This window comes from Mesoplodon densirostris, chromosome 13, assembly GCF_025265405.1.
Source record: "Mesoplodon densirostris isolate mMesDen1 chromosome 13, mMesDen1 primary haplotype, whole genome shotgun sequence".
In the NCBI taxonomy this organism is placed as follows: Eukaryota; Metazoa; Chordata; class Mammalia; order Artiodactyla; family Ziphiidae; genus Mesoplodon; species Mesoplodon densirostris.
Window position 1 is genome coordinate 641,503 of NC_082673.1, and position 15,344 is coordinate 656,846.

At 49.1% G+C, this 15,344-nt stretch overlaps 1 long non-coding RNA gene across 1 annotated transcript; it reads right to left on the reverse strand.

The window, feature by feature from the left end:
* Positions 1 to 362: 362 nt before the first annotated feature.
* On the reverse strand, positions 363 to 12,401 carry LOC132500980 (uncharacterized). The gene is made up of 3 exons (XR_009534104.1): positions 12,260 to 12,401; positions 1,997 to 2,191; positions 363 to 394 (listed from the first exon to the last, which is right to left on the reverse strand). It is a non-coding gene; the product is annotated as an uncharacterized LOC132500980 (long non-coding RNA).
* Between the last annotated feature and the right edge of the window lie 2,943 nt (positions 12,402 to 15,344).

Sequence of the window (15,344 nt, forward strand, 5' to 3'; positions counted from 1 at the left end):
GCTCCCCAGAGAGCTGAGGGCCCCGAGGGCAAGCTGATGGCTTTCAGCGTATCTTCTCTTCAGTCAAGAGAACTCACCTCTTGGTACTTTTCCCCTTTCTTTTCAGCTGAGGTTCATTCTCCCCTCCCTTGTCACCCTTTCCAAATTCTCATCCTGAACCCACTGCTTTCTTGGGTAGTTCACCTCCAACGGCTTTCCAGTCACATACCTCAATTCCGTAAATGGCAGAGAGGAGGGTCCTGCTACAGGTTTGTGTCTTGTCTCACAAAGCCACGGTCAGGCAGAATATTTTACTTTAGTTCAGTTGTTCAGGTTGCCAAAAAGCCTTAGACAACAGGTCTTCCTGAACAATTCCCAAAAATGGGTGTCCGATCATTTCTGTAATTTCCAGGGCCTGGGGTAGGAGATAAGGTAAACTTGGATTAACCACCTGGGAGGTTCTTAACATCTGGAGAAAGGGTTTTACTTTCATCAGATACCGTTATAGAGATAAATACTATTAAATTTCAAATAGCATTTTGATACCCGATAAACTTCCTGGAGAGTTACCTGTTAAGCCAGCGGAGGAGAGAGTTTTGAGTCCTCATGGGTGAACAGAGTCATTGGATAGAGCAGTGGCTCTTGAGTGAGGGTGATTTTGCCCTCACCCTTCCTCCAGGACGTTTGACAATGGCTGGAGACAATTTTCATTGTCACATCCAGGGTGTGGGGGTGGTGGTGCTGCAGGCATCTAGTGGGTAGTGGTCAGGATGCTATTACATATCGTACAAGGCATAGGACAGCTCTCCCCACCACCCCAAAAGAATTATCTGGCCCAAAATGTCAATAGTGTGCTATGGAGAAACCTTGGATAGAGGCTGAGGACTGAAGAGAGGCTGAGGTTCTCACATGTACTCTCACCTCAGGTAGTCAGTCACATTTGCCAGACCCTTGTGTGGCCCTGCCCCTTTCCTAGAATCTGTAGCAGGCACACTGATGCCATTGCTTGTCATGGCCTTGGGATGAGAAAACCTTGGGGGCTCCTCAAAGTCATAAACACAGGAAGGAGTGATTTAGGAGGGTGACGTGGGAGAGCTTTAGGAAGAACAAAATTGTCCTCATGTGTTTGAGAAATGTGCCAGATGGAAAAGAGATGAGGTGTGCCATGGGGTGTACCATTGCAGAAGGCAGACTGGGACTGATGCGTGACAGGGAGTCACATTCTGAATTTGATATAGACTGCTGTAGCAACTAGAAATGCCTAGATCTGTCTAGACAGTGCTGGGTTTTCTGTCACTGCAAAGTTCATGTATAGGCTGATGACCACTGATTGGTGATATGATAGAGGGGAGTTGATATAAAGGATGCTCTAAGATATTGTGATTGTACACTACTTTTACGATTCTTTCCCAGAACTCGGAGCTCCTCGTTCGTTAGCTGAAGTGCTCGTTGGATGTCTGCTGTGACATGTTTCATCCATTTACATGTGCCACTCATTTTTCAGGTACAAAACAAAGAATCGCTTTGCACAAAGCCATAAGGGCTACACTGAAAGAATGATCAGAAAAGAATAATACATAGGTATGTATTTGCATTGACTTTCTCCACATATTTGAGACAGGGTAGCTCTTTAGTGGCTGTTTTCTCGTGCTCGAGCCCTTACAACGTGAATCTCCTCAGAATGTCATAGAGATTGGAGCCTATCTAAGACTGTGTGTCTCTGCCCGTGGCCCCTAGTTCCTTCTTGTCATTGCTTTAGATACTGTGTAAGGCCCTTCTCTTTTCCTCCGATCACAGCAGACATTGAGTAACCTCTAGTTCTGACTGAGATGCATATTTCACATTATAGTACTTTGAAATGAGAAAAGTTTACCTATTGTGGAAACAAATGTAGGCTCCTGGGAGTGCTAGTGTCACTTGGTAATGTTTTTCCCAGGGCTGCCATGGTAACTGACTTTGCCTGGTTACTCCCTACGTTTTCCATTCGACGCAGCAGGCCCACCGTTAGGCCTCTCACCTGAGAAGTCCAGAATCGGGAAGACACAGGCTGTATCAGTTGCACTGCAGCCTTATTCACAATAGCCAAGATGGTGAAGCAACCAAAATGTCCATCAACAGGTGAATGGATAAAGAAGAAGAGGTCCATGTGCACAATGGAATATTCACCATGGAGAACAATGAATTACTGCTCTTTGAGGCACCACAGATGAGCCTAGAGATAATCATGGAACATGAGGTAAGTTGGAAATCAAAAGACCTATATCCTATGATATTACTTATAGGCGTTATCTAATAACTGACCCACAGGAAAATATTTCCACAGAGAAAGACTCACAGATGTAGGAAAAAACTATACTTATCTAAAAGGAAAGGTGGGAGGAATGGATAAATTAAGATCAGTGTTACAGGGCCTCCCTGGTGGCGCAAGTGGTTGAGAGTCCGCCTGCCGATGCAGGGGATACGGGTTCGTGCCCCGGTCTGGGAGGATCCCATATGCCGCGGAGCGGCTGGGCCCGTGAGCCATGGCCGCTGAGCCTGCGCGTCCGGAGCCTGTGCTCCGCAACGGGAGAGGCCACAACAGTGAGAGGCCCGCATACCGCAAAAAAAAAAAAAAAAAGATCAGTGTTACATATACCAATACATATTATATACATGTGTCACAAAGACCGACCATATAGCAAGGGAGGTCTACGGAACACTGTGTAATATTTTGCATGGGAAGAGGATCTGTATATGAATAGACATATATAATGTACAAATGATCCAGATTGTGTACAGCTAGGACAAACAATATTCTAATAATTACCCCGATTACAAAAATTAAGACAACCAGTAAGAAGTAATGAGACATAAACGTATGGGGGTTTCTCCTGGCACATTCCATTCTAATTTACAACCTAGGAACACGACTTCCAGAAAGGCTCTCCTGCCCTACTACCCAGGATTGGGGAATGGAGAAATGCTGCCTCCTTGTGACACACAACAGCAGCTTTAAACCCACTGCTAATGGTCACTAACTATTCACCAAGCATGCAGTTCTGTAATGGCACCTGTCCACCAAAAAATTCCTGGGGTCGAAAACCGAATAAGAAATTCAAAAGAGGGCAACCTTCCAAGAAGACAATTTCAAGAGGTATATTGTATGCACACTTTGTTCTCCTTTTTTTTAAACAGAAACAAAAACGGCTTGGAAAAATGATGAATTTTAGGTATTTGTAAAGACACGCAAACCCAAATTACAAAAACCTATCAGCTCACAGCAGTCAGAATGGCCATTAGCAAAAATGCTGCAAGCAATAAATGCTGAAGCGATTGTGGAGAAGTGCGTACCCTCCGTTCTAAGGGGGACGTGGTAAGAGCCACTAATGAAAACACAATGGAGGTGCTTTGAAAAGGGAAACATTGCGCTACCAGGCAATCAATCATACCCACTGCTGGATCTGTCACCTGAGAAAATGAGAATCAAAACCTCATAGACTGGCAATTCTGCACTCCAGCAATACTTACCATAGCCAACACTTGGAAGCAACGAAAATGTCCATCAACAGAGGAGTGCACCAAGAAGCAGTGGTCCATGTACACAATGGAATATTACTCCAATAAAAAGTATAAATTAAATTTAAAAACAAACATAAGTAAGGAGATGTAAGCATTTGGGGGTTTATCCGGGCACATTCCTCTCTAATTTATAACCGAGGAACACCACTGGCAGGAAGGTCTGTTTCCCTAGTACCAGCGTGGGGAACGTAGAAAGGCTGCCACCCTCTGGCCGTTACCTGCAAAAGCAGCTTTAAAGCCTGTGCTAATGGTCACTTCATGTGAACAAGTACTGCATGGCTGTAAATGAGACCTGCCCACAAAATGCCTTGAAGGAGGTAATGGCCAATAAATTTCAAAATGTGACACATACTTTAAGAAAACACTTTGAAGAGCTAAGCTGTAATCACAGTTTGAAAAATAAAATGGACATGCCTTAAAGCTTAATTTCAACGGATTATGAGACACACGCAAATTCAGCTACAAAGAGGTTTCAGCTAGTACACCTCAGAATAACCATCAGCAAGAAACCTATAAACAATAAATGCTGAAGTGTTTGTGGAGAAATGCATAACCTCAACTTTCAGTTGGACGTACCCTTGAAAGATCCACTAATGAGAACAGAATGGAGATGCCTTTAAAAGGTACACGTTGAGCTACAATATCATTCAGCAGGCCCATTCCTGGACCTATAACCAAAGAAGACAGAATTGGAAAGGCACAGGAAGGCAAATGTGCACTGCACAGTATTACAATAGCCAAGATATGGAAGTAACCAAAAAGTCCATCAGCAGATGAGTGGACAAAGAAGAACTGGTACAAGTACAGACAAAATATTAGCCAAGGAAAAAAAGGACACATTGCCCTGTGCAGCACCGTAGATGATTCTAGATGTAATCACACAACCTGGAGTAAGTCAGAAAGAGAAAGACACATATCGTATGATATCACTTATAGGTGTTACCTAAAAATGGATACCAGTGAAGATATTCCCACAGAGAAGGGCTATCAGAGATTCATTAAACAAATTTATGGTTCACCAATGGAAAGGTGTGAGGATTGGATACATTAGGATATTGGGGTTAACAGACGTATACAAACACAGGTGAAATATATAATCACCAAAGACCTACGGAATACCAAGAGAAGACTATTCAACATTCTGTCATAACGTACATGGGATAAGGATCCCAGGAAGAATAGACATATGTTTATGTGTAAAAGAACCACATCTTGCACACCTAGAACAAGACAAACCCTGTAATCAAACTTGCTGTGATAAAAAATAAAGATTAAATAAAAACAACGAACAAGAAGTAGTGAGACATAAACTTAAGGGGCTTTCTCCTGGCACATTCCATTCTAAATTCCAATCTAGAACACGACTTCCATTGAGGCTCTGTTGCCCTAGTAACCAGATTTGGTAAGGGAGAACTGCTGCCACCTTGTGGCCGTTTCACACAACAGCAGCTTTAATCCCAGTGCTAATGGTCAGTTGATATTCAAAATAATTTCAGGCCTGTAAATGACACCTGCCCTGAAAACAAATCCTGGGGTCGTATATCGAACAAAAAATTCAAAAGACGTCCATATTTCAAACCGACAGTTTCAAGAGGCATAATTTATGCACATTTGGCTTCTGTTTCTTTTCCTTTCTTTTTTTGTTAAAAAAATGGGAACGGAAAAGGGCTGAACATCAGGAATTAATAAAGCCATGCAAGTCCAGTGTACGAAAACGTTCACCTCACAGCCGTCAGAATGATTATCAGCAAAAAAAGTCTAAAAGAATAAATGCTGAAGGGGTTTTAGAGAACTGTGTACCCTTTAGCTGCTGGTGGGATGAAACCTGGTAACAGCCAGTAGTGAGACCAGATTGGAGGTGCGTTTAGGGGTAAAAATGGAGCTACCATGTGATCTTGTAGGCCCACTCATGGGGTTATCACCTGATTAGACCAGAATCAAAAAGACACAGGCTGGCAATCCTGCACTGCAGCAACATGTACCATCCCAAGACCTGGAAGAAACCAAAATATCCATCAACAGAAAAATGCATCAAGAAGTCGTCGTCCATGTACACAATGGAATATTAGCCATGAAAAAGCATGGAACAGTGCCGTTGGCACCACCATATAAGGATCTACAGATAATCACCCAACATGAAGTAAGAAAGAAACCGAAAGACAGACATCCTATGACATCACTTATAGGTGTTACCTAAAAATTGATATCCATGAAATAATTTCCAAGAGAAGGACACACATAGATTCAGAAAACCAAATTATGTTTAACCAAATGGAAAGGTGTAAGGAATGTATGAATTAGGATATGGGGGTTAACAGACATGTACTAATACATATGAAATATATAATCACACAATTCCTATGGAATACGAAGAGAGGTCTACTCAACACTCTATAATAACATACACGGGAAAGGATCCAAAGAGGAATAGACAGATACATTGATAGGATGAACCGGAGACTGTACACCTAGGATAATCTACATTTTTATCAAATTTGCTCTGATAATTAATAAAAATTAAATTTAAAAAGCAAACAACAATTTAGGATATATATGCTTTTGGGGCTTTGCGCTGGCACATTCCACTCTACTTTGCTGCTTACTAACACAATTTCCAGGAAAGCTCTGTTGCCCAAAAACCCAGAGTTGGAAATGTAGAAATGCTGCCGCCTTGTGGCCGTTTCCCACAAGAGTGGCTTTAAACCCACCGCTAATGGTCACTTAACATTCAGAAGGACTCAGGGCTGTAAAGGACACCTGCCCTAAACAACTGTGCGGAGGTAGGGAATGGCCAAAAAAATTCAAAACTGCAAATTTTTCAAGAAAATAATATGAAGAGGTTAATTTGGCTCACTCTCTTTTAAAAAAAGGAAAATGGATAAAAGCCCAACCTCAGTAATTATTAGACTCATGCAAATCTAATCTACAAAAAGGTTTCAACTCACACCAGTCAACTGGCCATCAGCAAAAAGACTACAAACAATAAATATTGAAGGGGTTTTAGAGAACACTGAACCCTCTAGCTTCTGGTGAGATGTAAAGTGGTAACAGCCAATGATGAGAACAGAAGGGAGCTGCAATTAAAATAAAAATTGAGGTACCATTCAATCCAGCAGTCACACCACTGGGCCTCTCACCTGAGACCTGAATCGAGAAGACCCGGGCTGCAAAATCTGCACTGCAGCCTTATTCACAATAGCCAAGACAGTGAAGCAACCAAAATGTCCATCAACAGATGAACAGATAAAGAAGAAGTGGTCTATTTATACAACAGAATATTAGCCATGGAAAACAATGAAACACTGCTATTTGAGGCACCATAGATGAGCTTGGAGATAATCACAGAACATGAGGTAAGTCAGAAAGCAAAAACCTATATCCTATGATATCACTTATAGGTGTTAACTAATAACTAACACAAATGAACATATTTCCACAAAGAAAGACACTCACAGACTTAGAAGTATGCTTATCTAAAAGGATAGGTGGGGTGAATGGAAAAATTAAGATTAGAGTTACCAAACGTGTACAAATACCTATTAAATACATATACCAAAAGACCGACCATATAGCAAGTGAGGTCTATGGAACTGTGGAGACGTCCCAATCACCTGACTGCCCTCCGACCTGCCGTGAATTGGAGACTGAGACCAGGCACGCCTCTCTCCTTCTCCATTCACTCAGGGACAGACTGGGGGTCATGGGAACCTCAGACTCGAAACCAGATTCTAAGACACCCCTGGGGTGTCTCCTAGCCAATTTTACAGCCCTCGGTTTCTCCCAAGTTCTCCATTGCCGACAGCTTATTTTCTATTCCACTGTGGCCAGGCCACAATATCCTCTAGACAATCAATCCAAATGGCCTCCTGAAGGGACTTTCAATTTTAACATTCTCCGTGATCTAGATAATTACTGCCGCAGGATGGGCAAATGATCCGAGGTCCCCTATGTTCAGGCCTTCTGGTATTTACGCTCCCGCCCCTCCCTCTACGTCGATTGTTCCACTTCCCAGATCTTTCTTGCCAAACAGACATCTCCTACATCCAAGCCCCTAATTTCCTTTGATGATGACTCCTCTCCACTAGGCGACCCACCCGAATCTCTCGCCTCTCCCCCCTCCAGAGCTCCTCTCCAGCCTCCACCCAACCCTGAAGCGGTCCCTCCTCATCCCGCAGCCGCTCCGGCCCATCCAACCGCTCCCCCGCCTCCCTCAACGGTTTCTCCTCCCTCGCCCCTTGCTTCGCCAATTAGTGCACATACTCGCTCTCATGACTCCCAAGATCCAAATCTCCTCTGTCCTCTTGAGGGAGGGAGAAGGAGCGGAAGGATTAGTTAGAGTTCATGTTCCCTTTTCCCTCCAAGTTCTCTCTCAAATAGAAACGCGATTAGGCTCCTTTTCAGCCGACTCTTCCCGCTACATCAAATAATTTCGCTACCTCTCTCAAGCTTACGATCTAACCTGGTATGATATCTCTGTGATCCTATCTTCTACTCTGACCCCTGATGAGAGGGAAAGAGAATTCAAACTGCTGCCCGAAACCATGCAGATCAGGTTCACCTTACCGACAACTCCATGCCTGTCGGAGTGACTGCTGTACCTGGTACCAATCCAGGCTGGACTTAGGATGGCCAGGATGGCCGTCATAAACACGACCTCATGATCCAGTGCCTCCTGGCTGGCATGCAGGCTGCTGCTCATAAGGTAGTCAATTTTGAAAAACTAAAGAGATAATCCAAGAACCTAACGAAAATCCAGCTATCTTTCTCAATCGCCTTACAGTGGCCTTAACTTTCTACACCCAGCTGGATCCCGACACCCCGGCAGGGGCAGCGGTCCTAGCCACCCATTTTATCACCCAATCAGCCCCGGACATCCGAAAGAAATTAAAACGGGCAGAAGATGGCCCTCAAACCCCTATTCGAGATCTGGTAAAGATGGCCTTTAAAGTCTACAATGGCCGTGAGGATTTGGCAGGATCCAGCTGACAGGCTCGGATGCACCAGGAGGTGGCCCTCCAAACCCAACCTCTTGTAGCCGCCCTAAGGTCGGCCATCTCCCATGTATCACAGCATCCATGGGGTCCTCAAAAGGCAACCCCGCCGGGGGCCTGCTTCAAATGCAGAAAAGAAGGCCACTGGGCTCGCCAATGTCCCAATCCCCGACCTCCTTCTAAGCCCCGTCCCAGCTGCAGGTTAACGGGCCACTGGAAGAGTGACTGCCTTACGACTGGCCCTCCCTCAGCGTCTCCACGTGGGGGGCAGGCCGACCCAATGGCATTACCACTCGAACTGCTGGGATTGGCTGACGACTGACGGCACCCGGACTCGAAGACCCCCATCACCCTCGCCAAGCCCAGGGTAACGCTACAGGTAGCGGATAAGTCCATTTCATTTCTGGTGGACACGGGGGCTGCCTATTCGGTCCTGCCTACTTATTCTGGGCCAGTTACTCCTTCCCAGATCTCGGTCATGGGTATTGATGGCAAACCATCCTTCCCACTCCAGACCGGTCCACTCCCATGTCATATCGAAGGACTCCCTTTTACTCATTCCTTCTTAGTGATACCATCCTGCCCAGTTCCCTTGCTAGGCCGAGATGTCCTTTTCCACTTAGGGGCCTCCCTCCAGCTGGTTAGACTTGACCCTAAGGTCCCCTCCTCCCAACTCCTGCTTCCTCTTCTCGGCCTGTCTCTAGAACCCTCCCCCACCTATCCCCCTCTTCCAATCACACCAACCCCATCAATCCCCAAGTCTGGGATACTTCTAAGCCCATAATAGCAACACACCATTCCCCCGTCCTCATCCGCCTAAAGAACCCCTCCAAATTTCCATCAAGGCCCCAATTTCCCATCTCTGAGACTCACCTTAGAGGCCTACAACCTATTATCACCAGACTCCTAAGCCAGGGACTCCTTATCCCCACTGACTCTCCCTGCAATACCCCCATCCTGCCTGTCCACAAAGCCTCTGAGGATTATCGCCTGGTCCAGGACCTCCGACTAATCAATGAGGCCATAATTCTTCTGCACCCAGTAGTACCAAACCCATACACCGTGCTCTCCCATATCCCCCCATCCACAACCCAGTTTACGGTTCTGGATCTCAAAGATGCCTTTTTCACTATCCCCCTACATCCCGACTCCTATTTCCTCTTCGCCTTTACCTGGACGGATCCGCATACTCATACTTCCAGTCAGCTCACCTGGACGCTTCTTCCCCGGGACTTCTGCGACAGTCCTCACCTCTTCGGTCAGGCGCTGGCACAGGACCTCACTTCCTGCTCCGGTACCCCCAGCACACTCCTTCAATATGTAGATGACCTCCTCCTTTGTAGCCCATCTCTCAGCCTCTCAAGACAACATACTGCAGATCTCCTCAATTACCTTGGCTCTTGCGGTTATCGGGTCTCCCCAGCCAAGGCTCAGTTATCTGTATCTTCTGTAACCTACCTGGGGCTCCATCTTACCCCTACCACAAAAGATCTAACAGCCGATCGCACCCGGATTATCCGTGAACTCCAGCCTCTGGAAACAGCGGAACAAATTCCCTCCTTTTTGGGCCTTATAGGATTTTTCCGACACTGGATCCCTAACTTTGCTCTCCTCGCTAAACCCTTATATCTAGACGCTAAGGAAACCCCTCAAGGACTCCTCACCTCTCCTTCCGCCGTTCAACAGGCCTTTCTCACCCTCCGTAACGCTCTGATATCTTCTCCCCTTTCTCTGCCCAACCCAAACCGACCTTTTCACCTTTTTGTGGATGAAAGGGCCGGAATAGCCATTGGACTCCTTGCCCAGCCTGTAGAGCCTTCCTACCGCCCCGTGGCTTACCTCTCCAAACAGCTAGACCCAACCATTCAGGGATGGCAACCATGCCTTCGGGCCCTAGCAGCAGCAGCCGAACTGACCAAACAAACACTACAGATACTCAACCACACAGGAATAGGCAACATCTCCGACTGCTTTCTATGTGCCTCGCTTGGCCGGCCACCCTTGGCTGCTGTCCCACTCGACCAGCCCTTCAATTCTACTTCCTACACATCCCCAAACCCACCTTTTTCCCCGTTAAAAGTCCCCATATTCCTTGATTCAAAAAAAATCTCATTATCTGTTAGGGCAGCCGCCCAAATCTACCTGATACTGGGTTTCTTTGCAACACATCCCTCACGGTAAACACATCAATTGAAGCACCACCAGGCATGTTTTTGTGATGCAATGGTTCCCTCACAAAAGAGATCAATTCTTCCTCCCCCTTCCCATGTATCCCCGTTACTCTCGTCCCACAACTCACACTGTATAGCCAAGACGAATTTTCCTCGCTAATCACGCCGCCCTTTACCCGACAGAAAAGAGCTATCTTTCTTCCTCTAGTCGCAGGCATCTCTCTCGCCTCCTCCCTGGTCGCTGCAGGCCTCGGGGGGGCGGGGGGGAGCTCTAACACATAGTGTTTCAACATCCCGCGACTTAGAACATAAACTCCAGCTAGCCATTGAAGGCTCCGCCGCCTCCATCTCCTCTCTCCAGTGCCAAATCACCTCCATAGCCCGAGTCGCTCTCAAGAATCGACGAGCCCTGGATCTCCTGACGGCCGACAAAGGAGGTACCTGCCTCTTCCTACAGGAGGAATGCTGCTGTAAACGCCCTCCATCGCTTAAGAGAAGAACTCCAACGCAAACACCAACAGTCCGCCTCCCCAATTCCCGATTGGGGGCGATCCACCCTCTATACCTGGCTAACACCAATCTGAGGCCCCTTAATTCTCATCTGTATCTTGCTCATGTTTGCCCCGTTTTCTTAGGTTCCTTCGCCGGCGCATGGAGGAAGTCTCTCGGGTGGCCACAAACCAAATGTTCCTCGGTCCTTACACCTTGCTTCCTACAGAAACCCCCACTGGTCTCCCCTAAGCCTCGGACCTCTGGTCGCCCGACTCCCCTTTCGACGCCCCCATTCAGCATGAAGTAGCCAGAGGTTGTAACGCCGCCCCATTACACCAAAGATGTCGGGATGTAAGGCCAACTGGCCCGAGGGAGGGGAACGCAATCAGATTCACAGGTTGCATCAGACCGAAACTCTCCAGACCACCCCGTTCCAGAAACTGACCTGGAGACATTCTGGACCACCCCGTTCCAGGAACTGACCTGGGGGCTTTCCACCCGGCCCAGCCTTCCCGCCTTTCGAGGGACGGGACTAGCGCTCCCAAGACTGATGTAACCGGCACCAGATAGTGCCACGACACCCCAAGAGACCACCAGATAAGGAATACCCTGCGCCCTCCCAGATTCACCACACCCCTTTCCCTTCTTCCCCTATAAAATCTTGCCCAGCCCTCGCCCGGGGGCGACTTCTCTGGCCCCTTTCTCTCGGACCAGTGAACCTCGCCCGGCAGCGCCCCCTAATAAAGCTCACTTGAAGCTTTCCTCTGTTTCGCGATGCCGTTTGTTAAGATCCGACCTTACACTTACACATCAAGGATGGCTCTGAGCTGAATTTCTGCAAAACAAGACTATCCCGTGCAAAGAACAACCCAGTAGAGCTTAGTATCCCATCAGCTACAGGAAGAGAATGGCTGCAGGATACTGAAAGCCAGCAGCATTTACAACTTAACTCCCATGGCCTCTGCAGTGGTACGTCTGAGTTTTCTGTTTCTGCCCCTGTACCAAACAGCTCTGGTGTAATTCCTCGTTCCTTCCTCCACCCACCCCCACCAACCCCTGTCCCCTTACCTGCGGTCCGCAGCCCTCCGCTCCGCGCTCGGATGCCGCTGGGGTGCCAGGGACCCACGGGACAGGTCGTTCCCAGCCGCCGGGCGCTGGCTCCCTAGACTCCCTCCGCTCCGCGCTCGGATGCCTCTGGGGTGCCTGGGACCCACGGGACGGGTCATTCCCAGCCGCCGGGCGCTGGCCCTCTAGACCCCCGCCGGCTCACGTGGCGCCGACGGGGAGGAGCCCCAAGGAGGCCCCGCGCCAGGTGCGCTCTGGCTGGAACGCCCACTTCCGGGACACGCTCCTCCGGGAGAGGCGCGCAGACCGCCGCCGCGCTCAGGTGACCCGCAGCCAATGCCGAGCAAGACCCGCCCCGCCGTCGCCGCGTCCGCGCGGCGCAGCACAATCACGGCGCTCCAGGCACGGGCGCCGGAACGCCCACTTCCGGGACACTCTCCTCCTGGAGAAGCGCGCAGAACGCCGCCGCCCTCAGGTGACCCGCAGCCAATGCCGAGCAAGACCCGCCCCGTTAGGCGCAGCACGATCTCGGCGCTCCAGGCACGGGCGCCGGGATGCGGGCGTCTCCTCTCCTGAGAGGCAGCTAGCGATGCCCCGGGGCGCGGGCCCCTGCGGCGCGGAGACCGCTCCAGGCTGGACTCATCGACACCAACGCCGCCAGGAGGAGCGCTTGGCGGGACTCGGCAAACAACCCAATGTTTTAAATGGAAAAAGGACTTCAAAAGACCCTTCTCCAGATAAGACATACAAATGGTCAGCAAGCACATGAAGAGATGTTAATCGTCATTAGTCGTGATGAAATGCAAGTTAACACCACAACGACGACCCCTCCACACACTAGAAGGCCTACAATCAAGAAAGCTAAAAATAACAAATGTTGGCAAAAATTTAGAGAAACTGATACAAAATTTCCCATAGGGAAAATGAGTAAGTTCCGGAGGTGGATGCTGAGAATATTTGTACAACAACATAAATGTAGTTAATACCATAGAAGTGTATGCTCAAAATGATTTAAATGGTAAATGTTATGTTATGTGGGCGGTTTTAACATAATTTAGCCCCTGCTTTATACCAGACCCCAGAGTCGAAGCTTCTCATCCATTTTCTCACTTTTACTTAACCTCCTAGGATCTTCACATTCCCATTTAACAGAAGAAGCTGAGCCTGAGAGGTTAAACTAAGTGACTTGCCCAAGGCTCACTCGGCCAAGTCTACACTGTTCAATGTTACTGTATTTACTGAACACCTACTAGAGCACCTACTGAGCAATACCTCCAGCACCTGCCAGAGACATTGTGGAAAGACCAGGATGAACGGGGGCTGAAAGCAGATTACAAAACATGGGTAGATCCTGGGGCCCTGCTCTCAAACACTTAAGTTTCTTGGAGTGGAGAGGATGGCTTGTGTCACACTTGCAGAGCCTTTTATTCCACCCCACCGCACCCCCACGGAGGAGGGAAGCAGCTGGCCTGATACTGAATATTAGCTCAGCTGGGGAGGAGTCCTGGGGCTTTGAAGAAGGCATCTCCTGCCCCACTCCCCACATTGCCCCCTAGAGTCCAGTATGTGGGCACAAGCATCCCTGTGGTGGGGCAGGAGGCACGTCTCATGGCACCCCTCTTCTCCCGCCCTGCAGTAATGACACTGTACCCATACACCCGCCAGAAGGACAATGAACTCTCCTTCTCTGAGGGCACCATTATCTGCATCACCCGCCACTACTCCGATGGCTGCTGTGAGGGCATCGGCTCAGAGGGGTCTGGATTCTTCCCCGGGAACTATGTGCAGCCCAGCTGCTGACAGCCTGGGATCTCTGGGATGCTGACCCAAGCACCGCCTTGAGTGAGCCTCTTGAGTCCCACACCAAAGCCTGCTCAAGACTGGACCAGCCCGGCACGCCTCCTGGGCTGTGAGCTGTGTCTGTTCCTTCCCCCCATTGCAGTGGGAAGGCGTCCTGGTAAAGACAGAGGAGGTACCCAGAGGCCTGCTGGAGACAGGAAAAAACTGGAAGCCAAGGAGTTTGGTGACCTTACCTACAGGGAACCCTTACGCCATGCAAGACAGGATCTCCAGCTGCAAGTGCCAACTTTGAATAAACTTCTGATGACCTCCTGATGATTGCCCTGCAGGGCTAGCGGGCCGAGGGACTGAAAGGCAACACACTTGTAAGGCTCCCGCTCATTGAGCCTCCTCTGCCTGCCCTAAGCAGCAGTTATCTCCCATCTCCTCGGTGCTCACTGAGCCCTCCACACTAGACCCCTGTGCCCCTCTGCAAAGGTGGGCCGCACCCTGCTCTTTTGCCTGTTGCCTGCTTTGTTATGTATTCAGTCTTGGTTCTCCAGGCTGGGCACTCCTCCCAGAGTGGGGACCAGCTCCATCACTTAGGTGGGGCTGAGAGCAGAGCTCACCTCGCCCTCGTCCCCCAGACTGCAGCGTGAGACATCTCGCTCACCTCCGCCCCTTCACCTCCTTCACAGCTCTGAAACTCCACAAGAGGGAGGTGGGCCTTGGGTTTCCACTGGCTCTGCTTTAAAGCATCATGGCTTTCTGTTCCATACGGGAGGAGAGGGACTCAAAAGGGCCCAGTCAGTGGGGCGACTTTGGTTAAGTCCCTGCTTTCTTGCTGCATAGACGAGGCTGGGGTGCAAGGAGACATCTTCGGGCTCTGTGAGGTCCCTGGCTGGCCAGACCCGAGCCCCGGAACAGTGTGCTCTTTCCACCAACAGGAGGTGACTGTTCCCTCTAGCTTTTTATCCTGTGGGGATGCTAACAGGGTGGGCGGGGCGGGGGGGGAGGCAAGGAGTGTAGTGTACAGACACAGTAGGTAAAGCACGATCTAGGCCTGGGACCATCAGCAAGGAGCGCCACCTCTCCCCACGGGGAGTCCGGTGCGGGGGAGGTCAGGGGGTACATTTCGGGGCCTAGGTCCTCTGGACAGAAGACTGGAGGAGGGAGGCCACGCAGCCCAAGGCAACAGTTAACCGCAACGTGGCGGGACATGTTCCTTCTCGACCCTGACAGGGAACCCCGTCCTCCCAACTGAGAGGACAAGGTGTGTGGAAACACTGCTGCCTGCTAAGATATGCGT